Below are 24,733 nucleotides of genomic sequence, written 5' to 3'. Positions count from 1 at the left end.
TGTTTGTGTAAGGGATGGGGCAGAGTTGGTGAGAATGAGGGAGGAGAAGGATCTGGGTTTTTCTAGCCTCCAGCTTTGAGAGAAATGGTATATTATACCAACTTGTCTTCTGGTTGCTGAAGAGATAGAAAATCTCTGGGAAGATGCCAACATGAGAGGAGCTGGCAGCTCTGGCGCTCAGCTTACTATACCAGGACTCCAGAATCCCAGCTCTCACTCAAGGGGAAAATTCCCAGAAGTCTCTAGTATAGCAAGCTGAGGATAGAAACACAATAAAGACTGTCACCTCCTATCATTTTGTCTTATTCCCAGAATCTTTTTCTCCCTTCATTGACCTGAAGGCCACTGCTATCAAAAAGTTATTTCTTAAAGCTAGAAGCTAGAAGAATCTGGATCTCTCTCCTCTCTCGTTTTTTTTTTTTTTCAGTTTTACCCTGCTCCTCATGCAGGCTTGGGGCATTGATCTCTACCAATAAGGAAAGAGTTCATATCAATGGGCTTTGGGCCTTGGGTTACATTTACTTTCAGGATGTGTGACTCATTGTTGAAGGAGATGAAAAGCCATATGTGACTCAGTACTGAAGGAGATGACAAAGTAGTTTCTTTATCAGCCAGAGTTGGAAGAACTAATGACTCAGAAGATCTTTAAAAGTGACTGTCTCTCAATTATCTTTTCTTCTTGGCTCCAGATCATATTACTACAACATTCAAGAATATCCCCAAAAGGGTAGAGGGAGATAATTAGTGACCTTTCTTTTCTCTATGCTGGAAGAAATGATGAACTGCATAAAGCAGCTAGAGTAGGCATTCAGCTAGGTGAGCTAAGCCTAGGCCTTGGGGACTCTGGCTGCCTTTTATGCTTTGGGTTCTCTTTTATTAATGTAAGTAAACAAACATTGATGTTAAGAGAAAAATGTTCCATACTGGGGGAAAGTTGAAAAGGTTGGAGATCCTGGGTCCCTTGATAAGAGCAAGAAGAGGTACTTCCTTGCATAGGGCAAGGAAGTCAATCTCAGGGCCAAACATTACAGCATTCATAAAACAAGAAGAATGTTAGAGAATGTAGATCTGAGGTAAAATACTACAATTCCTATTCATGCAGATGCTTAATGCTCTGATATTTTAGTCTCTACCCCCTGGGGGAGTATAAAAATAATTGTGCCATTATATCTTGTTTAAATGCTTTTGGTAATGGGAATCTATGATGTTAAGAATTTCCTTTGTATGTAGGAAATAAATACCTGTCTCATTCCTGATTTACATTATAAATTAGTATATTTCTATGTCTCCTTTAGAGAAAAACTAGATGAGCTAAAATTCAAGTTTCAAGCAATTTTTCATAGGGGTATCCAGGTTGCAATGTAACAAGCCAAGTGTTAGAAAGGGTGCCCAACTCATCTAATTAGAATACAGGTTCCCTCAGGATTCAACCTTTTAATCTGGTGTATGGGTCAGAGCAGAACAGATCCTTAGGGCACAAGTGCCCTAAATCCCTCCCTCATGTTTAGGACCAGCAGAAGATAATTATTAGATGTATTCTTCACAGACCATAGGATCATAGATATGGAGCTAGAAATTTCCTCAGATGTCATTGAGTCCAACCTCCTCATTTTATAGATTAAGAAACCGAGACTCAAGGAAGATAAGTGAGGTCCAAAGTCAGACAGGTCTACGATCTCCTCAATATGTATATTGTCTCCATCGGTGTAGATTGCAACCTATTTATAACTTCTTATCCTATGAGATTCATGATTATGTTCTCCTGGAAAGTATCCACAGAGAATCCATCCAACATGCTTAGAGCTGTCTTCTAGATCATAGGTTGGACCTATGCTTTTAATGGTGTAGAGAACATCCTGGTATGGTAGATAGGGCACTGTATATTGAATCAGGAAAACCTGGGTTAATTGTGCCTCAGACAGTTTTTAGCTGTAGGGCCATGAGCAAATTATTTCACCTCTCTGTGCCTCATTATTGTTATCTACAAAATATGGGCTTTGCATCAATTTGGGAATGGCTGGACAAGTTGTGGTACATGAATACAATGGAATACTATTGTGCTGTAAGAAACGATGAGCAGGAGGAGTTCAGAGAAACCTGGAGGGTCTTGCATGGGCTGATGATGAGTGAGATGAGCAGAACCAGAAGAACATTGTACACAGTATCATCAACATTGTGTGTTGACCTACTGTGATGGACTAGATTCTTCTCACCAATGCAATGGTACAGAAGAGTTCCAGGGGACTCATGATGGAAGAGGATCTCCAAATCCAGGAAAAAAAAGAACTGTGGAGTATAGATGCTGAATGAACCATACTACTTCTTTTGTTTTTGGTGCTGATGTTTATCTATTTTGAGGTTTGTTGTCATTGCTCTGATTTTTCTCTTATAACATGACTAATGCAGAAATATGTTTAATGTTATTATGTATATATACATATTTATACATATATACGTACACACACACACACACACACACACATAAAACCTATATCAGATTGCCTGCTGTCTAGGGGAGATGGGAGGGAGAAAAAAATCTGAAATTGGAGAGCTTGTATAAACAAAAGTTGAGAACTATCTTTACATGTAATGGGAAAAAAATAAAATAATTAATTTAAAAAACAACAACAAAATATGGGCTTTGCATTTGATATCCTCTAAAGTCCCTTTTAGCTCTAAACCTATGATCATATGATTCTGGTATAAAATCTTCCTCTACAAATCCCAATCAGGAACTTGTCTGCCACTTATGGCTTTAGAGAGATTAATGTGTGAGACACAAGATTTGAACTTAGATCTTCCTGACTCCAAGGCTAGCTCTCTAGTCACTATATCATGCTGTCTATTCTATTAGAATTATAAAGAGTAATATTAATAATCTGAACTGATGAAGCATAAGTAACAACTGACCTGGGAAAATGTTTAATTGGTTACCTGCAAGGAAACATTTTCTTTATTTAACATTTAATGAATGCTGACTGAAGAAATTCAAGAGAATTTACAACTTTTCATTCTTTTATGGTGAAATAATATTTTATTACATTCAAGTAACATAATTTGTTTAGCTATTACCCAACTGATGGGCACCAATCTTGTTTATAGTTTTTGCCACCAACAAAGAGTCCTGTTATGAATATTTTGTTACATATTTTGCCTTTGTTTCTGTTTCTGCCTTCCTTGTAGGATGTGTATAGCAGTTGTTTCTTTGTATCAAAAAGTAGGAATTTAGTCATTTTTTAGCAGAAATTCCAAATTACTTTCCAGAATGGTTGGACCAATGCACAGCTCTACTAACTGCGTATTAGTATTCCTTCCTACCACATTTTCACTGTTGACTATTTCCTTCTTGCTCATCTTTTCCAAGGTACTTGCTATGAGATGAAATCACAGAGATTCTTTATTTCTCTTATTATTAGTGTATTTGAACAATTTTTTATCTGATTAATAATCTTTTTTAATTTTTCTTTTTGGGAAACTATGCTTTGACCACTTATCCATGGCCTTTGGTCTGATAAATTCTGATAATTCCCTGTTCAGCATTGGTTAAAAAATAGAAAAGTAATTGATCAGGACTGGCTAAACAAAGAAGAATTAGAAACAAACTCAGTACTTCAGTATTCCATAAATCCAATAAGAGAAACTACTTGGGGTAAGAAATCCCTATTTGATAAAAACTGCAGAGAAAACTAGAAAGTAGTATGGTAGAAATTGGGCTTAGACCAACACGTTACAACAGGTAGTGCAATAAGCTCAACATTATATACATGAACTGAATATTAATGTCACCATAGACAGAAACACACAAATTAGAAGAGATTGAAATAAGGCAATTTTTATAACTCCGGCTATATGGTAGGTAGATTGATAGAAATGACTGAGGAAACAAAGGTTTGAACTTCTGAGCATATTAGTTTATTAAGCAATGCATGCTAAATGCATAACAAATTGGGACCAGACCTCATTGGCTTAGCATTGGACCCCAAATACAGGGGGAGAAAGATTTTTATGTATTAAAAGGAAACAATTAGCAGAAGATAAATCAGGATGCAAGATAGGGTAATGTGATTTTTCATTTGGAGGAAAAATTAGGGGCTTTCTGAGTTGGGAGGAGGAGAGAGAACAAGTGAAATTTTCTGAAATCAGAAAAAAGAGGTGTCCCGCTACTCCCTAAGTATCTGTATTCAATCAAAGGAAAAAAAGAAATAGTAACTTATTGATTAATATGGGGCCAGTTTTCAGATAAGACATATGGATTTCTTAAGATGTACAACTATGAGAAAACTCTTTGCATCAAACTTCAGATCTGACTGGGTTTCTAGTCAGCATAACACAGGTCCTTAGTTAATATACAATAATAAGTAAAGAGAGAAGTGGTCCAGCTTCCCAGTCACACAGAGCTAGGCTCAAACAGTGCAAAAATTACCATAATTGAATAAAGTTTTCTCAGAAGACAGAAATTAGAATAGACCCAAAATTGAATAGAAAGGGAACTGAGCTAGCTCCAGAATTGAGTCACAAGATTGTGTCAGTATGGTTCACTCAATTCCCACAATTCCTCCAGTAAAGCCTTGCTTGGCTTAACCAAACAAGGGATAAAGAAGATTAATGCAAGATACAATTATTCAATTTGATTGCATGAAATTGAAATTTTTTCCATGAATAAAAATCAATATAGGTAGAATAATAAGGGGAATTAAAAATAGGAAAAATGTTTGCATCATACATCTGATAAAAATGTGATATTCAAGATATGTAGAGAATTAGTACAAACTTATCAGACCAAGAACCATTCCCTAATGGTTAAGTAGTCAAAGCATTTGAACAAATTGTTTTCAAAAGAGTTAGTTTATGACAATTTTAGAAAGGTAAGTGGTGATTACCACTGGGTTCAACAAAAATGAGCCATGCTAATGCAACACTCCTCTCCTTGGGGCATTCCATTCAAGGGCATTTTCCTTCCCTTTCTGATCAGGCATAGTTACTCTCTCCCTATCCCTACTGGATTGATCAGTTGGAGAAGTTGATGATGTGTGGTATCAGGTTGGGTTAGAAGAAGAGGTGATTTTTGGGTAAAGAGCTTCTTAGAGATAGCCTTTGAGAAGTTTAGATCGGACGAATTGTAGGGGCAGAGGAAGGAAGAGTCCTTACTCATCTCAGTATAATGGCAATGTGAGGCCCTTTGGGACTCCAATCCTCTTGTGAATGAGGGAGCTATCTTAATTTTTAATAGAGCTGCTTTGCTGTTTCTTTTGTATTTCCTGTTTTCTAACATAGATCTTGTGAATACTGGAAGATCTTTAAAGGCCTGCAAGCAACAAGGATGGCTTTTATTGAAGCACTTGCAACTTTAGCAGCATAGTAGGATCTGAGGGAAGCTAGATGGCACAGTGGATAGAGTGTTGAAAGACAGAACTCAGGAAGACCTGAGTTCAAATTTAGCCTCAAGCAATTACTAGCTATGCGACCCTAGGCAAGTCATTTAATCCCATTTACCCTATTTTCTCATCTGTAAAATGAACTGGAGAAGGAAATGGCAAACCATTCCAATATCTTTGCCAAGAAAACCCCAAAAGGGGTCATGAAGAGTTGGACATGACTGAAAAATGACTAAACAACAACAACAAAAGCACTAACCAAAAGTAGGTCTGACTTGCAACAAGAATACCGGCATAGGAAAAGGAAGCCACTGAAAGAAAGATCCCACTTCATGTCTGACTGACTATTTAATGCCAGTGAAGAGGTGAAATGTAAAAGAGCTAATTAGTAGTAATACTTTATTGGATTGAAACTATAAGTAGGAGGTGGAGCCAAGATAGAGGAGTGTTAAGAAGCAATGAAGTGAATTCTTCTCCAGAAACTCCTAACAGATCTAGAAAATGTACCAGATTGAATGCTGATGGGAATATCCAGAAAAAGTTACCATGAGTCCTTTGTCTAGCCCCACTTGGCATAGAGAAAGAGATGGGGAGGTCTTTGGACACTGGAAATTGGGTTAGGCCAGGAGTACATGGCAGATATAGAACTCCAGTGTTGAGAGAGAAGCTGTGCACTAGGGCTAAAAGAAGTCCCAGACCTAGATTGGGCCACCCCCAGACTCATACCAAGGTACTATGATGGAAACAGGTACCAAACAGTGATAATCCACTACCCAGTGCTGTTGTAGATCCAGGGCAGAGTGAGAAAGGGAGCTGTGAATGGCAGTGGTGTTCCTTTGGAAGGGAGGCCTTGAATGGTGTAAAACAGAAGGAGGAAATTCAGAAGCCAGTAGAAGCAGCAGTAGCAGTGGTATAGTTTAGACCTCAGGTACAAAGTAGAGAGTCTCACTCCCAATAATCTGGCACAGTTTGCAGAGGCATGATTAGGGTGGGAATCCCAGGCCAGAAAAGAGCCTACAAATTCTGCAACTTTGATCCAACATAGCTTTCCAGTTGGCTGATGGGAAGGACTCTAGCAGCAGTTGTGAGGGTCTGTTTCCCATATGTAGCATGGAGTGTCACTGTGTGGCTTGAAGGGAGATAGGATAGACATCTCTAGCCTCTTCTCTCTCCACACTTCACATTAGATTCTATTCTGTCAGGATAGCGAGCAGGAAGTTGGGGCCAGGTGCTACTCTGCTATTCTTAGAGAGATTGGTACCAAGGTAAAATTATATCCATCTTCTCCCTTATACATGGTGAGTCTAGGGGATGCGATCATGTTCAGGCTAACTTCTTATTGCTATTTCATTATTGTATGGAAGCAGAACCCTAGACTTTATAACTAAGACTTGACTTCCTTCAACCAAAAAGCAGTTCGACAATAAACATACATAGCGAAAAGCAACAAAACCCATTTATCCGAATAAACAAGTATTCCGTGGTATTTGGGCTGACCCTTGTCTCAACTGCTCCCTCCATGCAGGTTAGGTTAGTTTTTCTTTAGAAGGCACTAAGACATTCCTCAATACTTGGTTGGTTCAGGAAATTAGGGGCCCAAGACTATTGACATTATTTTCTTTTTTTCCTTTTTTTAAAAAAATTAAAGTATTTTATTATTTTCCAGTTACATGTAAAGATAGCTTTCAGCATTTGTTTACATAAGATTTCCAATTTCAAATTTTTCTCCCTCCCTCCCCTCCCTTCCCCCCTCCCCCAGGCTGGATTCTTCTCACCAATGGTACAAGAAAGTTCCAGGGGACTCATGATGAAAAAGGCTCACCAAATCCAGAAAAAGAAGAACTGTGGAATATGGATACTGATTGAACCATACTATTTCTTTTGTTTTTGGTGCTGTTGTTTTGAGGTTTTTTCCTTATTGCTCTGATTCTTCTCTTATAGCATGACTGATGCAGAAACATTATTTTCTTATTACCTGAGTACAAAGCGACCTCTTAGAGCTGGAGAGGCTCTGGTATACTTAACTGGTGGATCTTGATGGTAGCTTCAATCAGTTGAATCAGTTCAAGGAATTTCCTCAATGACTATCCTTGTTGAATATCCTTCTCTTGTTATGGCCAAATAAATCTCCTTTTGTTTATTGTTGAATGTTCTAGAACATCTCACTTTATATACCATGGAATCTAAAATACCAGGGATGAACCTGAATCAAGTCAAACCCAGAACAATTTCATAGGGAAGAAAGGCTGTCTAGAGGAGAGACAATTTATCATACAAATAGCCTAGGTTATTCTGGGCTACCAGATGGGCTTTACAAGTTGCTTGTAATTCTATCAATCTAAACACTATGCAAGACTAGCACAAAGTTAGGTTTTTATATTTGAAAAACATTTTAAAATGGATTAAATATTGAAAGTTACATAAATGATTCTCAATTAGTTCAAAGCTGATTTTCAGATATAATGTAAGAGAGGGAAGGTTTATATTCCCCTTCACCCTTAAATGATTCAGTCACAGAAAACAAAGAGTAGATAACATAGATAATGAGATGCTAATATGTTAACAAAGTGCTAACCTCAATGTTCACCTTATGAAGTAGAATACCTGTCTCTGATAAAATTAAAGGGAGCAAGCAAAATTAGACACATCTTTGACAAGCTTAAAATAGCAAAACCCTGGTTGAATTCAGCAATTTGGAAGAGTTCACGCAGGGAGCCAGAAGTGGAGGAGGAAAGGAAGGTTGGAATTTTCTCTTAACTCACCCCACTGGTTGTATCACTTTCAAGAGGAAACTACTCACACAGTAGCAGAACCAGAATCCAGCAGGAAGTCACAACACATACTCCAAAGCACAGTTACAGAGAAGTAGTCCCTTAAAATACTTCCAGGAACACGATCTTAGTCATCAGAGATGGTTGCTGGCTGTAAGCTCAAGAAATAGCTAGTCTTGGCAATTGAGAAACACAGATCCTGTGAGAGCCCATTAGAGCAACACACAGGGCAGAGATGCTGGACCCCTGGGAAAATCAGGTTGGGCCTCTATGAAAAGGGAAGGTAAATGAGGGCTCTGCATTACTGAGTTGTCTTGGCCGTATGTGTATCTCACTATCATCTAAGTTTGATCCCACTCTTTCCTTAGATTCTGCATGTATTTGTGAAACTCAGGTTTCTGGTGGGGATTTTTTTGCAGGTGGGGATTTTATATCATCTTAGCAAATGCCCTTTACTAAGTGCCAAGGCTGACTGTGAAAGAGAGAGAAAACTGCAGGGGCCTGTGAGCTCTAGTTTTAGGAGCTTGGATCCACAGAGTACCATAGAACTTGCACTCTGAGTACCCAACAAGCCAGTACAAATGCAAGATGAAGGAATAGTTTGGTGATCCTAAATAATTTAAATTTTGTCATGGCAAGTTATCACATAATCCCATCATCCCATGTTAATAGGGACTAAATTGTGTTTGTTTTCAACAAAGTGAATTTTGCAATAATTCATAGTGCATTTTAAGACGTATAGGAGTTGGGGCAGCTAGGTGGCGCAGTGGATAAAGCACCAGCCCTGGATTCAGGAGCACCTGAATTCAAATCCAGCCTCAGACACTTGACACTTACTAGCTATGTGACCCTGGGGAAGTCATTTAACCTCCATTGCCCCCAAAAAACCCCAAAAAACTATGGGAGTTCATATAGAGTTAATTTTTTTCTTTTTTCTCCCTCTCTTCTTTTATAATATCCTGGCTAACACTTCCTATAACTTGCTGCTACCTTTTCTTTTTTTTTCTTTTTCTTTTTTTTCCCATCTAGATGTGATTTTATTATTTTAGTACATAAACCAAAATTTATGCAACCAGGCAGAGGCTGTGGATGATTCATGTTTCCAATTCATTGGGAGCACTCTTTTGGTCTTTTAAGTAATGAGCCAGCCTGTGAATTCGACTCTTGTTGAGAATCAGACAATTTAGAATCCTCATCCTTTCTGTTTCTCTCAGGATGCTTTCTTTTTTTAAAAAAAAAATAAAAGTATTTTGTTATTTTCCAGTTACATGTTGAGATAGTTTTCAATATTTGTTTATATATGATTTCCAATTTCCAATTTTTCTCTCTCCTTCCCCTCCCTACCCCTGCCCCCAGACATCAGGTAACCTGATATAGGTTATACATACATAATAACATTAAACATATTTCTGCATTAGTCATGTTATGAGGGAAGAATCAGAGCAAAAAGGAAAAACCTCAAAACAGAAAAACAACAGCACCAAAAACAAAAGAAGTACTATGGTCCAATAAGCATCCATATTCCACAGTTCTTTTTTTTTTTTTCCTGGATTTGGAGAGCCTTTTCCATCATGAGTCCTTTGGAACTTTCTCAGGATGCTTTCTAACAGCAGCAGCTTTCTTGATCAAGTGAAAAAGATCTTCAGGAAGATCAGGGGCAAGTCCCTTGGACTTGAGAATTCTCAAAATTTTGTTGCCAGTTATAAAACACACTTGTGCCATACCATGATAATCCCTCAGAATCACACCAATCTGGGAGGGCGTCAGGCCCTTCTTGGCCAGCTTGTAGATCTGTTCCTTCACTTTGTCCAAGGTGAGCTTCAGCCACATGGGCACACTGCGGGGGTACGGCAAAGCCGATTGGGATAGGCATTTCCAGGGAGCTTGCACGCCACGCGATGATCAATTGGCAAAAGTGCTGCTACTTTTTCTTTTCTTTTTTTTTTTTGGTGAGGCAATTGGAGTTAAGTGACTTGCCCAGGGTCACAAAGCTAGTAAGTGTTAAGTATCTGAGGCCGGATTTGAACTCAGGTCCTCCTGAGTCCAGGGCCAGTGCTCTATCCACTGTGCCACCTAGCTGCCCCGCTGCTACTTTTTCAATGGAACATAACTGAATCATTCTGTGCTGTTCAATAAATATCCCCCAGTGGCAGGGACTGAGAGGGAATGCTGGTTTTGCTCCTTTATAGAGTTTGTCTCCATCTTTTTAATCTTCATTTATTAGGGCAGCAGTCTTTCCCCTTCACTCCTCTATGGTTTCCTTACTTTACATTCATAGGTAGCTTCTTTCCTCCTGATTATATTTGTTGTAAATTTGTTAATTCTCTGACACTTTTTTAAAAGTACAGAGCAGAAAGTGGAATGGATCAATCTATTTTGATAAATGAATGCACTGTAAATAGAAAATATCCAGAGGATTTTGATTTTTTCATCTGCACATAAAAATGATTTAAAAGAATGTATTTTCTCATTGTATGAATGTTCCTTCCCTCCCTTCCTTCTTTTCCCTCCCTTCCTTTCTTTTCTCTCCCTTCTTTCCTTCTTCCTCCTTCCTTTCTGTTCCTTCCCTCCCTCCCTCCCTCCCTTTCTTCCTTCCTTCCTTCCTTCCTTCCTTCCTCCCTCCCTCCCTCCCTCTCTTTTCTTCCTTTCCTTCCTTCCTTCCTCCCTCCTTTCTTCCCTTCTTCCTTCTTCTCCCTATCTCCTTGTAGTAGATCTGGATGGCAAGTTTGGATAAGGAATGAGGTACAGTTTGTGGGAGAACTTTTTCTAGGTGGGTGCTCAAGGTTCAGGCACTTTCATGATTTTTTAGAAGAATATCTAAGGGCTGTTCTACCTAGTACTCAAGAGATCCTCAGACTTGGCAGTGACAATATGGGCTAACTCAGGCTAGTAATTGAGCTTGCCTTTGTTTATAAGAGAAGGCCTAAGGGACCTCTGCTTCATATGCAGTTTCAACTTCAGTTAAATTAACCCTCTGATTTAAATACTATATATTCAGATGTTCCATTTGTGTCAGAGCAGCTTGAACTCCTCCTGGAACAATTGGTATGGTAGCACAGCATCTGATACCATGGCCTCATAATTGGAGGTTGCCATGTCCTGGCTTTCAGGCAATAACAGGGTCAGTTATATAGGAAGCAGTAGATGTTTTAGAAAGTCTTGAATGTCTGGCAGATGTATTTGAACTTCTGATAATATGTATGTTTAGAGGGAGTTGTCCTCCCCTGACCCCCAAGAGCATTGGTTCTGTTGACCTGATGGGTGTTCTAAGGCTCTAAAATGACCATGTGATCATTAGAATAATGAATCACAACTGTGAGTATGCCACACATGAAAGTTCTTTATATGCCAACCATAAAACATTGTACAAATGTAACATATGAGTCATTCTTTACAATTTTGATTTCCTTTTGAGAATAACAAGTGGTGTTAACACAGTGTTTTTATCTCCAAATACAGTTACTGCAACAGATTTTTGATTTAATTCACTCACTACTGAAATGTAACCACTTGGAAGGTAGAATGTAGTTGATATCCACTGCCTAGCAGCAATCGATTTAGTACCCAGTTGGATATTTGCATGACCAAAAAGATGTGTAGTTCGAAATCCAATTTTCCCTTTGGTTAAATTTAATTTGAAAAGTTCATTCAGGTTTTCATACTCTCTATTCTTTCTTCTGCACCATGCCACCAATGATATATTTAGTTCAGCAATATGGCTCAGTAAACAGACATAATATCAGATTGCAGAGGGTTTGTGGTTTAATCATTTCATGAGCCTGTGTGTCTTTAGAGATACAGCTATACTTCATAGTATTAGGCTCAAAATCTTAAAGATATACTCATATATCTCTCTTTTGATTCCTTATTATTTGTGAATTTGGCTAAAACTTTCTTGAACTTATTTATATTTTGGCCAATGCTACCTCTCTGGGGCAACATGCACAAATCACTAAAGTCTATGTCCAGATACTATCTCTGCATGAAATATTTTTGGTGTAGATAAATCATAATTTTATATAAAATTAGAATAATGTCACTATCTTTTGTTCTTCAGATTCTTCTCAATGATGCATTTTTTGGCCTGTTAATATAAATGGCTAATATCTTTAGGGGGATATATTGAGTCATTACATGCTCCTTTGATGGGTTGTGTAACGATTGGAATGACATCACCTGCTGGAGACTTACTGTAGCAAAGCTCTGCCATGAGGAGAAGGCCTCTGAGGACAAGCGGCTCTTTGGTGTCAGGAAGTGATGTTTGCTTGTGGGAGGAAGAGGCGGTGAGGCTGGCACTCTCGCTCTCTTTTCTTCAGGACGCTGGTGGAGAGTGGAGCAAGAAATGAGCTCTCCCTTTAATAGATAGATGAATCTAGGCCTTTCTCTTTCTCTTCACCAAATTCTTATTCTCCTTAATAAATGCTTTAAAGTCTAACTCTGGCTAAAGTTTATAATTTGTTGGCGACCACTCATTAGATATTTTAGACAGACTAGCCAGAATTTTAGCCCCTTACAGTTGTTAGTAGTAGGTTGATTGTAGTAAGACCCATCTTAAAACCATACATTAGTAATTCATAGATGCACTGGAACTGTAATTTCATCAATTCTCTTCAACAATACAACTCACAACCCTTTATTGCTTTTTTACCTTATGGGGCTCTTACTTGTGTTCTTCCATAAATCCTCTATAGGAGGTATACCTAATATGCTGGAAATCTTCACCTAGGTGGTGCACTGGATAGAATGCTGGTTCTAAAGTCAGGAAGACTCACATTCCTGAATTCAAATCTGTTGGAAAACACTTATTAGCTGTGTGATCCTGGGCAAGTCACTTAATCCTATTTGCCTTAGTATCCTCATCTATAAAATGAACTAGAGGAGGAAATGGCAAATCTTTCCATTATCTTTGTCAAGAAAATCCCAAATGGGGTCACAAAGAGTTGGATATGACTGAAACAACTGAAAAACAAGTATTAAAATGATACTTCAATTGACCATCCAGTATCCCTTCACTATGTAACTTATCCACATGCCCTTTTGATTATACATATGAATTCTGTATTTGATGACTCATCTTCCATAATTAAACATTTGTAATATTCCAAAGCCTTTATTTATATTCAGCAACATCTCTTTTATCTGTAGGCCATGGATACTTTTGACTCCTTGAAGATGATATTAAATGATTTTCCATCATACCAGAAGACTAGAGAAAAAGGACTAGGGATGAATGTATGATTTCATTGGTATATATAATTCCCAGTCAAAGAAATTCCATCTACCCGTGAAGGGAGATGTCTTTTCTGCAACTTATAGTCTTAGAGAGTTGCCTAGCACTGAGTGAATAAATATCTTACGTAGAGTTAAGAACCACTATGTGCCAGAGACAAGAATTGAAACCAGATCTTCCTGACTCTGAGGCTAGTTCTTTAACTGCCATTCCATATTTTCTCTCTCTTACCTTAAGAAAATTGTCATAAAAAGATGTTCATTTCAGGTAACAGCTTAGGATCACTGCTATCATGCACAATATCCATACCACTTTCTTCCTCCTACTTAATCCATTTCCCAACTCATTGTCTATCTGCAGTGTCTGTCTGGTATATAATTAATCATAGACCAGTTCAATTGGCTTTTCTTTCAACTGCACATATTATTCCATTTGTTTGGTATTTTCCCTTCTTTCATATATTATGAAACAGTCTCTACATGCTTTCAAAGTAGTTTCACCTTTGGCATGGATTTGTTTTGTTCATACTTGATCTGGTCTGCCTGTTGTTCCTTTATTTTCTTAAACACTATTTCAATTTCCTTATATGGCATACCCAAATTTTAATTATTAGGATGATCTGAAAACATCTGAAAACGGGCCTTGTATTGGTCAATTAGGGGAATTGTGAGAACATTCCTTTCATCAATCTTTGGGTCTGACTGGGTTCTGATCAGCATACCTAGTTAAGGGTCTCTAATCTACAGGTATAGGTGTCCAGCTTCCTAGCCATGCAGGGCTAGGTTCAAACAATGCAATAAAGTTTTCTTACAATTCCCATAATTAAATAAAATTTTCTCCCAAGACACAAATTGGATTAGATCCAGAATTGGACAAAAAAGGAACTGAGCTAGCTCCATAATTGAGTCCCAAGATGGAATCATTATGGTTCACTCAATTCCCATAATTATCTCAATTGGGGGTTTTAGACTTTAGAAAATTAAGCAGTTTGGAAGACTGCCGAATAGACTTTTTTAGGGGGTGGGTGGGGCAATGAGGGTCAAGTGACTTGCCCAAGGTCAAACAGTGTCCAGTGTCTAAGGCTGGATTTGAACTCAGGTTCTCCTGAATCTAGGGCCAGTGCTTTATCCACTGTGCCACCTAGCTGCCCCTGAATAGACTTTCTATATGTTACTTTGGCTCTGTACTGTCCAACAATTCCCCTCAGGTCCACTTCAAGTCAGACCAGGTATTTGGCTCATCATCCTCTTGGTGGTCATCCTCTCTGATGCAGAAAATTGTTCTGCTGTTAGTAAGTTTTTATGGCGGGACCTAGGAGTGTCAACCTTTTGAACTCATGAGATGGTCTCCAACAAAAGAAATATTTATCTTAAGCTTATTATCTGGTCATTTATGCTCAGGAAGGAAACACAAAATGGTAAAGACGGGAAAAGTCCTAAGTCTCAGACTTTGTTCATATAGTTGAACCCTATTTTATTTGTTCTGTGTTTGAGGATGCCCTGCTGCTAAAATGAGAGGAAGGTTGTCACACCTCCTTAGTCCCTCTGGGAAGTCCAGAGAATGAGAATTACTTGCAATACAGGAAGGAGCAGAGATATGACCCATTTCTCCTTTTTAGCTGAAGCAACACCCCACACCCTTGCCTTTGTTATGGGCAAGGAGAGCAACAAGGTACCAATGAAAGCTTGCTTCATCACATGGAAGCACTACTTCCTTTCAATGTTAAGTTACATTTTTTTCCCCTATAAGTGACAAGGGCACAGGCTTATTACTCCATGGGATGTACCTTAGCTAGAGTAGACTATGGGGACTTAGGTCTGGCTCCTTCTTCCCTCCTATAATTGTATTATGCTATCTTTTATAGTGAGAATGACAATGCTAATATGGATCATTGTTCAGTATTATTCACTGTTAGACAAGGATCTCATGCTCTGTGGACCAACAAATAAATTAATGTATATAGTCAGTCTAAAATCTGTGACATTTACTAATCTGTCACTTCTTCTGATGCCTTCCTACTGTCACTGAAGGAATAGAAGGGAGCTATATGGAAGAGATAATATCTTTGTTTTATGGACTGCTCTGGACAAAGAATTGATCACCAAGTGGTTAGTTTATTGGTAACTCTCTGTCTACTGGCCTAGGCCAGTTCTCACATAGTAGGAACAGTTTATCTTCAGGACTGTCCACAAAGCCAAAGCCATTTTAGCATGGTGGAAACTGTGAGGTCTTCTATAGCCACCAAGAAACCAGGGGTACTTTTTTTTTTTTTTTTTGGTGAGGCAATTGGGGCTAAATGACTTGTCCAGGGTCACACAGCTAGTAAGTGTCAGGTGACTGAGGCCGGATTTGAACCCAGGTCCTCTGAACTCCAGGGCCAGTGCTCTATCCAGTGCGCCACCTAGCTGCCCCAACCAGGGGTACTCTCATGTAATGATGGGTATCAGAGATGGACTTTTATGGAGAAAGCTTCTATGTTTAATCACTAGGTGGTGCTATTAGCCCCTAACCTGATCCCATTTAACAGGAAGGATCAGGAGTTGGATCATTCCTATATTCACTTTTGCAGGGTATGGTACTTCATCTAATTAAGCAGAAGTGCTGAAAAAGCATCAAGCTTTCTCTCTCTGTATCTCTCTCTCTCTCTGTATCTCTCTCTCTCTCTGTGTCTCTCTTTCTCTCTGTATCTCTGTGTGTGTCTCTCTCTGTATCTCTCTCTGTATCTGTCTGTGTCTCTCTCTGTATCTCTCTGTCTCTTTCTCTCTCTGTATCTCTGTCTCTTTTTTTGTAACTGTCTCTCTCTCTTTATATCTGTATCTCCCTTGCTCTCTTTCTCTGTATCTGTCTCTCTCTGTGTGTCTCTCTCTGTATATCTGTCTCTCTCTGTCTGTCTCTCTTTGTCTCTGTGTTCATCTCTGTCTTTCTTTCTTGTAAATGGATGACCTTCTTTTGCTGAGCTCTGCCTTTTCCTGGGTAGCCAAACTAACTTCTCATTATAGGTGGTATGCTCATATTCCTCTTCTCTGAACTGACTATTCTTCACTGAGGCCTAGTTACTTGATCTTGCCATAGTAGAATTTTTTCTTACAGGCCCAGACAGATCATGCTTAACTATATAGTACTTTATTCTTAGCATAGGAATTAGAAAAGCAATAAAACAATATATAATAAAACGCCTCTCTTACATACCCAGGCAACCTCCAGATGATACATAGGCTTCTCTGAATCCAGATTCATTAAGAAGCATATATTTCAATTTGCTTAGCTCTTGACACTCCTTTTATGAGAGGGCAAAGGAATATAGACAATATAATATGCTTCCTAGATGATATGCCACTCAAGTTATCCAGTAGATCTAATCATTAGGTCTTTAGGGAAGAACAGGAACTTTGGACCTGGAACTTCATTCTTTCTCTGATGGATAATTTATGCAAATGTCAAATAAAACAAATCTCAGGACAGGACTCTTATGTTTACATTTTTTGTCCTACACTATATATCCTACACCTTTTTCAGATCATCACCCCAACCCCTTTGGCCCCATATTTTGGTTTGGATCATTATCAAAGGATTTTTTCTTAAACTTTGAGAAATATATAATCACTGATTCCCCCTTCTGGCTAATGTAATTCACCTCTAGGAAGATCTCTAGTAGATCAGTCAAACTGATTTCCCTTTAAAGAAATCACATTTTTTTTAATGCTATAGGTTATGCCTGCCAAATGTATCAGGAGAAGGGCTCATTTTCTCATTGATGCACAATGTCTGGATTAATTGAAGTTGAACATAGTTCAAGGTAAAGAATATTAAAAACTAATAGGTGGTGCCCCAGGATTGTATCCTGGAATACAAGAACAAGAACAAGAACAAGAACAAAAAAAAACAAACCAAGAGGTCTAACATTTGGCTCACTGGTGGTCCTTTCACGGTTAGAATTACTATTGTCTTTCCCTTATTTCCTAAGTATTCTAAGCTGGAAGTTATATTAAATAACCACATCACCCTCATTTCAAGAGAGTGTGTCATTTTAGACTGTTCCATCATACAAACAAACCATAAATCAAAGAAATCAGTCCCAAGTGAGCAATTTATCAAGTCAGAGTCAATCCAACCCAACCCAATCCAATCCAACAAATCCAACAGGCATTGATTATGGATCTACTATAAGAAAGATGATATGCTAGATGATATATTCAGGTGGATTTCTGATCTCATTGATATGTTATAGATGTGCATCCAATGATTCAAGTTGCTCCTTTCATGACAGTGAAACAAGATAGAATGAAAAACAGTCCCTACCCTGAAGAATACATGAAGGAGCATATATTCTCTTGGGGACAAGTCCTTATTTCCAGAGTGTCTGAAATGCTAAAATCTAAGGGGTTGAGGTGTGTTTATGTGTATAGTCATTCAACATAAAATACACATGTAAGCATGTGAATCAACAATATGAATGACATGAACATATTTACAATATTATATGTTGCCTGTTCCCAGGAGAATGTGTATATATGTATTTTTGCACAGGAAGACTTATCATCTTCATGATTTCAAGTCCAGCCCCAGTCACTTACTAGCTTTGTAATCCTGGACAAATCACTTAGCCCTCTTTGTCTCAGTACCTCATCTGTAAAATGAACTGGAGAAGGAAATAGCAAACCATGCCACTGTCTTTCTCAAGAAAACCCTAAATGGGGTCATGAGAAGCCAGACACCATTAAAAACGACTGAACAACAATGGAGCTTCTTTAGATGCTATATGTCCCAATATAATTATATATTTGCATAATGTTATTTATACACATACGCATATAGGTACATGCAGACACCTCTATACATATGCATTTGTGTGTGTATGTATATGTGTGTGTGTACTGAGCAAAAATACAGGCACCAGGAGCTAGGATGAACTACACTTAACAAATAATAAGTAACATTAGGAAACTTGAGTTAAGAAATGAAACTAAAGGCAGGAATGAAGAACAAAATGAGTATGAGTTCAATGAGGCATCAAGGTTTGGCCTAGGATTAGGATGTTTATGGAAAATAATAGTTAAGAAGGAAGTACCTGGGAACCTTAAATGTCTGCTTTATTCCCATTTCCACAGATTTATCCTTGAGTGTTCAGTTCATCTTCTTATACACTGCAGACTATATTAAAGATCCTACTAGCTTGCCAAGCATGGAAGCAGAACTCACTAGCCTACAATAGTTATCAGGCTCCCTGCTGAAGGTCTTCTTTTGAATGGAAATCACATTGGCAGTCCTCCAGGCATCTGGTGCAGCTACTGTTTGGAAAAACAAGTTGCACATTGTATATAACATTTCCATAATTTCACCCTTGAACTCATGGGTAGATGCCATCTGGTATCAGTGATTTATTTATATCTATTTTTTCAATTGAATCTAGAATATACTGCATATTCACTAATGTTTAATAGTTTCAACTTGTCTGGAAATCTCATTAATACCTTCCATATTAAATATTGATGGAAAGGATTAATTGAGTCTAGCTGTAATATCATTAGATCATAGACTTATAGGGACCTTAGAAGGCATTTAGTCCAACCTTCTAATTTTATAGATGATGAGATCAAGAGGGATAAAGTAACTTGTGCAAGATTAGTTGGGATTTGGACCCATGTTCGGACTCTAAAGTCACTGCACTTCAGTGCCTCACTTTTAGTCTTAAAAGAATTTTAAGAACTAGGATCACAGAGCAGTCTCAGTAATTCTCTATCAGGAATACACAGGCATGACCCAGGAGAAGCAGCATAAGTTTCTCTTCCTTCTTGAATTTTCTTGAAAAGGTATGAATTCCCTTCACAATGTGAATTCTCCTTGCCCAGAATTCTTGCCTCTTATGATGCCTTTATTTTGGCACTGATTCAAGTTACTGGCTCCTCTGGTGCTTTTCACCAAAGAGTCCCAACAAAGTCTGTGTGGTTGTAATGGCTGCCCAAACACCATATTGAAGATCCCAAAAAGATAATTCAGTTCAGTTCTCTTAAAATAACATTATTTTCTCTAGAGCAGGCCCAGGCTTAAAAAAGTTGGTAGTTTTGGAGATCACCATCCCCCTCAAATGCAAAATTTGTATAAATTTAACCACTAATGGTTTACAGCATTTATTATCTTCAAGGTATATTTTGAGGGGAGGGGGAGGGACTTATTCTGAATTTAAACATACAGACACACAAAAAAGATCATTTCAATACATATAGCAAAACAAAAAATAGTACTCTATATGAAGGAAACTGTTAATCTCCTTTTCATTCAGGGCATGGTTCTTAAAGGCACAGAGCAATCCAAGTCTTTCTCTAGATGTTGAATATCCACAATCAGTTTACTCTCTAATTCCCTCAGTCAAGGTGTGTCTGTCTAGTAGGATATAATCAGTACTATCAGGCGCACCAGCAGAAGTATGTAGAACATCTGTGGTTCATTTTCTTCTACATTGCCCTTTTCCCATTTCAATGTGCTCCATTCTATTCTAGTACAGCCAGCTACCAGCAATTGTTACAGGCCAGGTCTTACTCAGGACAATCTGCTGATTCAGATTCAGAATCATCAACAGTTGACAAAAGGAAGTTCATTTAGTTATAGCATGAGAAAGATACTCTGCAAAGATATAGCACTGATTCAGTTGGGTGTATCTTTCTGTCTCTGTATTGGCCATGTTTGCATAATAGTCAAACCTGTGGAAAAGCAGTCACTTCCTCTTCAGGGGCTAAATTTTATACTTAGGGCACCAGGAAGTTACATCAACAAGCTAAGCCTTACTCTCCTAAGCAAATTAAGTCTCTTCACGAATTTGTGTGCCATCCTTGTGCAGGGGCCATACTAATTTTCTCTGTATCATTCCAATGTTAGTATATGTGCTGCTGAAGCAAGCACACAAATTAAGTCTCAAGGATTGTTTCAATATTGTATAAGGAAAATTAACCAACCCAAAATGGCAGATACTGACCTTACCACACACATGTATCTTGCAACAGATACTATATAGAAACACAAATTGATGTATAGACATAGATTGATGGGGAGATGCAGACGTAAAAGGAGAGTAAGTACCATTGTCATATGGAAGCATGAGGGAGAAATAATATAGAGAAGCAACCAGGTCTGTTCCTTTTCTTTTACTGAGTCAAATGGATTATGTAGGTCCTAAGGGAATGTGGAAACCACATGAAGTTTGGGTTGCTAGACTATCTGGTAACCCTGGGTTCCTTACCCTGCCCCCCCTTCTTATAATGGAGTCTCACTTTAGATAGCACTTTTTTTTTTTTTTTGGTGAGGCAATTGGGGTTAAGTGACTTGTCCAGGGTCACAAAGCTAGTAAGTGTTAAGTGTTTGAGGCCGGATTTGAACTCAGGTCCTCCTGAATCCAAGGCTGGTGCTATATCCACTATACCACCTAACTGCCCCGATAATACTTTAAATGTTTTGGAAGATGTGAGTCCTTAAGGAAGGTAGGACTCACTATAGGGCAAGGTTGCTTGCACTGAATCTTTTACATTACAGGAAGGACTCCACTGACTTAACTATTTAGGAGCTGGGGTTATTGTGTTTTGCATTCTTTATCAGGTTTAACAAAACTTTCCCCATATCTGTTTTGTCTCCCCTAGTCTGAGTCCTTGAATAATAATAACTGACATTTATAGAGATGCAAACTTTGTGAAAATACTTTACATACATTATCTTATTTGATCTTCATAACAATCCTATACATCAGGTCCTCTAGTAATTATTCTTAATTTTCATATGAGGAAATTGAGGCTCAGAAAGATTTATTTTGATTTGTTCACAGTCAGATGGTTGGGAGGTCAAAAGTGAGATCTGAACCCATATGATCCTGACTTTCAAACTGGTACCCTATGTATGTACTATGCTTCCCTGCTTCTTATAGTAAATGAAGGCATCTTTAGATATGAGCCAGATAATGAAGTCCCTAGGGAAGATCTTGAGTTGGGAAAAGAACTATGGAAGTCAAACTGACTATACTTTAGATTACAACCATTAGCTTGTCAAAAATGATCAAAGCAATGACATCATTGCTGGTGATGTTGTGGAGAAAACAGTTACACTTATTTATGGCTGGTGGAATCTCGAATTTGAATCTTTTGAAGAGTAATCACAGCATGTAATTAAAAATTAACTATAACCTTTGATCTAATAATTCCATTATTATGAATTTGTCCTGAAAGTATTATAAAAAAGAGGTAACTGTTGAAAGATTTTCAGAGCAGTAATACATGTAATTACAAAAAAAACCCCACCTGGAAGTAATCTAAATATCCAACACTAGAGAAATGGTTAAATAAATTTTTATACATTTAAGTAATGGAATATCATAATAAAATTAAGACTAACAAGCATGAAGAACACAAAGTAATCTGGAAAATCCTTATGAAGCAATTTAATGGGAAAAAAGCATAATTAGAAGTATAAAATAAATGGTCATATGAGGAAAAACAAATGAAAATGAGCAGATAAAGAATTTATGCATTTAAATTAATTAGTTGTTTATATTGATGTTAAACCATACTTTTAAAGAAAATTTTTTTTAAAAGATGGACCTAGTCCATTTATTCTCAGAGATTTAGTAATGCATTGTAATTATATTGAAAGAACTTTTTAATTTTTTTGGCTTTGGAGTTCCTCATAAGATACTCCTCAGTTTTTTTTAGCCTTAACAATTTAAACTTTAAATTGACCTGCTACACTATAAAAAAAACAGAGGCTCTTTACTTGGGAGTTCATGTATTCCCAAAGTGTCCATGGATAGATTTCAGTGATAAGTGTGAATGGTTTAAAAACATATATGGGGGGCAGCTAGGTGGTGCAGTGGATATAGCACCAGCCCTGGATTCAGGAGTACCTGAGTTCAAATCCAGCCTCAGACACTTAACACTTACTATCTGTGTGACCCTGGGCAAATCACTTAACCCCCATTGCCCTGCAAGGAAAAAAAAAAACAAAAACATATATGTATATGTATACATATATGTATGTGTGTAGATATATGTCTATATATTTCACTATGTTGGTTCCCTTTATTATCTTATATATTTTATTTTATGAATTAAAATTATTTCTACTCAGATGTGGTGCTACATGTCCATAAATGTCGCTACTGGAGGATGCTGAGGCTGGTGGATTGTTTGAGCTCTGGAGTTCTGAGCTGCAGTAGGGTTAAAGTGGATTGGGTATCTCTACTGTTTGGCGCAAAACTAATGAGCACCCAGGAGTAGAACACTAGACTGCCTACTAGGGAGGGGCAAGATAGCCCAAATTAGAAACAGAGCAGGTCAAAGCTTCCCATGCTGATCAGCAGTGAGATTGGGTGCATGAGTGGCTATTGGACTTCTAGTCTGGGTGAGATTGAGAGACTCAATTTCAACCAAACAAAACAAGATTAAAAAAGCATTATTCTGACAAGGGCTCCATAGACTTCACCAGACTTCCAAAGTGGGTCCATGACATACAAAAAAGTTGCAACATTATATTTTATAGTATAATTTATTATATTATTAGCACAACAGAGAAGGTTAAACTGCCAAGGTAGGAAGGGAAAAAATTGTATTCACATACTAGGAGAGTTTTCTGGGCTCTTCCTGACTCTGAGCAAGGATTAACCAGTCTACATGAGCCAGATCTTTACCCATAAATATACATTATTATGAATGAAAATTATTTTAGTCAGATGTGGTGTTACATGAGCTCTGGAGTTCTGAGCTGCAATAGGGTTAAAGTGGATTGGGGGTCCCTACAGAGTACCTGAGTTCAGATTTCACCTCTGATAATTGTTACCAGTATGATTTTTTTAGATTAGTTAGTCACTTAACCCCTCTGACCTTCACTGTTATTACCTGAAAAATTTTGCAGTTGGACTAGAAGAATTCTGAGGTTCATTTAACTCTGGCTTTATGATCGTATGATTTTCCCTGGGCCTTGTTTAATAAATCATCATCATCATCATCATAGTGATAATCATCATCAAAGAGCTAGTCCTTATATGTTACTTTTAGGTTTGCAAAGATTTTACATATATTGTCTCATGATCCTTATAAAATTTTACTGATGAGGAAATTAAGGCTGAGAAGTGAATTGATTTACCCAGAGTCACACAGCTACTAAATGTCTGAGGCAATATTTAAACTCAGATCTTCCTGAATCTACCCTATTGCATCACACAGTTTCCTCACCTGTAAATGTGGGGTTGTATGAGATGGTTTCTGATATCCCTTCTAGTTCTGCTTCTATGGTCCCACAGCCTTATGGCAAACATGTCAGAATCTCTCTGACTTCCAGATCTTTCTAGGTATGTTTGAAGGAGAGAAATTTGGTGACCCACTTGCATTATAAACACTTTGTTCCTGTCTGAGGTCATTCTCCTGACTGTTTTGGGTACCAAATGTGACCACACTTTCAAGCAGGTTCCAGATGATCGGCTTGTTATGCAAACAGGTAACCATGGTTACCTTTGTTGCATAGAACTGCCTCCCAGACAGCCTGGATCATTTGGATTAAGGGCATTGTTTACATGGTGATAATTGTTACCTGAAAGAGAGACCTCTATTTAAAAAGGGATTAGGATTTCAGCAAAGCCACTTTTGCATAGAGTTGTCTCCTGGGGAAATTGTGATGTTGGTGAAATTTGTCTTTGGCAGGCTTCTCAATCATGCTCAAGTATCTTCAATATTCCTATCCCCAAGCCCAGATCCCACTCCTAAAAGGACCTTAATTTGGCTAAAGATGTTAACTAATACAATTAATGAACAAAGCTAAAGTTTGTTTTGTTCTGGACATATTAGTTCATATATGTGGAGTAATCTCAATGAAGAAACTCGCTCACTATGCAGATCAACAATTTCTCTTTAATTTATAATTGTGGAGAATTAGGGAAAAGTAAAATGAAGTGAGAAGTTAGGTAAAATCAATTTAGGAGACAGAGAAAAGATAAATTGACTTCTGCCTTGGAATCACAGAAGACCTTACATTAATAAGTCCTGCCTCAGACACTTATTAGCTATCCATGGTGACCTTTGCCAAGTCATTTACCCTCTCTTAGCCTCATTACCCTTATCTTTATCTGGAAGCAAATTCTAATTCCAGAACTTATACATCATAAAGTGTTTTTGCAGCTTTGGCTCTGCTTGGATGGCTCCTCCCAGAGCCTCCATTTAAGAAAGGCACCACGTCAGCCAAGTCTTATTTTTGTCCAGGCTGCATTCTAGACTTTGTCTACTATGTATGCCAGTACTTGGTCTCTTTGTTGTCCTCTCCATTCCCTTAGCCCTCCTTTCAGCTTTCTTTTATGTGTTATTTTCCCTCATTAGAATGTAAACTCTTTG

At 37.9% G+C, this 24,733-nt stretch overlaps 1 non-coding gene and 1 pseudogene across 1 annotated transcript; both read right to left on the bottom strand.

Annotated features, from left to right (window-relative positions):
• Positions 1-9,191: 9,191 nt before the first annotated feature.
• Positions 9,192-23,854, bottom strand: LOC122755030 (annotated as a pseudogene).
• LOC122726950 lies at positions 20,167-20,273 on the bottom strand. Its single transcript, XR_006352941.1, has one exon. It is a non-coding gene; the product is annotated as a U6 spliceosomal RNA (small nuclear RNA).
• Positions 23,855-24,733: the final 879 nt, after the last annotated feature.

This window comes from Dromiciops gliroides, chromosome 4, assembly GCF_019393635.1.
Source record: "Dromiciops gliroides isolate mDroGli1 chromosome 4, mDroGli1.pri, whole genome shotgun sequence".
Taxonomy (NCBI): domain Eukaryota; kingdom Metazoa; phylum Chordata; class Mammalia; order Microbiotheria; family Microbiotheriidae; genus Dromiciops; species Dromiciops gliroides.
The sequence above is the reverse complement of the archived record's forward strand: the minus strand, read 5'-3'. Positions and strand labels throughout refer to the sequence as shown.